Source organism: Sinocyclocheilus anshuiensis, unplaced genomic scaffold (genome assembly GCF_001515605.1).
Source record: "Sinocyclocheilus anshuiensis isolate Anshui unplaced genomic scaffold, SAMN03320099.WGS_v1.1 C32724266, whole genome shotgun sequence".
Lineage (NCBI taxonomy): Eukaryota > Metazoa > Chordata > Actinopteri > Cypriniformes > Cyprinidae > Sinocyclocheilus > Sinocyclocheilus anshuiensis.
In genome coordinates, this window is record NW_015619704.1 from 1 (window position 1) to 1,351 (window position 1,351).

At 38.6% G+C, this 1,351-nt stretch overlaps 1 long non-coding RNA gene across 1 annotated transcript; it reads right to left on the minus strand.

The window, feature by feature from the left end:
- Positions 1-240: 240 nt before the first annotated feature.
- Positions 241-1,310, minus strand: LOC107682951 (uncharacterized). Its single transcript, XR_001633632.1, has 3 exons — positions 1,216-1,310; positions 511-576; positions 241-425 (listed from the first exon to the last, which is right to left on the minus strand). It is a non-coding gene; the product is annotated as an uncharacterized LOC107682951 (long non-coding RNA).
- Between the last annotated feature and the right edge of the window lie 41 nt (positions 1,311-1,351).

Sequence of the window (1,351 nt, forward strand, 5' to 3'; positions counted from 1 at the left end):
CATTGCTGAGCAAGTGATGCAATGCTACATTTCTCCAGATCTGTTATGTTGAAACCGTATCTTGGATGAACTCAGGGTGAGTACATTTTCAGCAAATTGACATTTTTGTCTGAACTATTTCTTTACCCATGGCTGACTGTGAATACAGCACTTCTCCAATGGGTTTGGGAACTAATGCTACATCCATCCCACAAGTCAAAGACAGCTGCCAGTGCAACATAAAAAATGAGTACCCCCATTATGTTGCAATGACCCTTTTCCTCTAATCAGATGTGTGTCTTCTTAGTCTCTCACACACACCTCTCTCTCCTGAGTGGGTGTAGTTCCTGTGCTCTTTCTCTCAGCTCTGCATGCAGTGTTTGTGTGTTCTGCTGCAGACGAGTGTGAGACGACAGGACATTCTCCAGAGTTTGAGCTACTTCATTCTGTTACGCACAAAAATATAAAAACTTTTGAACTTTTTTAAAATTCAGCTCATAGGTTTCAACTGTCTTTCTTTGAATCCCTCACCGTGTCTCTGTGCTGTTGCTTTAGTGCGAAGAGTTGCTCTTTTAATGTCTGATTTTCCCTCTGCGCCTGAGAACGAGACAGAAAGAGTGTTAAATATTCAGTAGTTGACTCGTTGAAGGGGTCATATCATGCATTATTTATTATTTCATATTTATTCTTAAAGTCCTTAAAGTTTCATTGCAAAAAACAACCATTATTTTGTTTTGTCACCATTTTGCACCCTACGCCCAACAATGCTTTGCTGCTCTCACACGGTTTTTAAATGCTCCATTATGCAATAACTCTTTAAAAAGCATAAAACAAGAGTTACAGAGTCTTAATTTTAAAATCAGCCATATCAAGAAAATAATAATTGGCTTGTCAGGTATCAGCCAGAATTGTAATACTGGTTCAGCACTACAGAAATTATGTGATATACAAATTAAGCATTTTTGTTGCTTAGTATATTAATAATTTTGTTTTTTTTATAATAGACTGTCTTTTTGGACTGGGGAGGAAATATAGCAAACTGTTTGATCTCAAAAAATGTCCGTAAATCTGATTCCTCAGGATATGAGCCCTTTAATCAATAAACAGTCTGAAAATTTTTACCAGTTCAGTTGCTTTTCTGCATTCATGCAGTTCAGTTTCACTCACCTGAGTGGCACAGAGCTTGTGAAACAGTTTGTTAGAGCAGTGTGTGTGTTCGTGTGTGTGTGTGTTTACCTGTGTGTAAGTGTTCTGTAGTGCAGTGTTGCTATGACAGTGTTGAGTACATTCTGCTTTCAATGTCTTCAGGTCAGCAGCCATCTGCTGCACTCGTGTCTGTGTAAACACACACACACACACACACACACACACA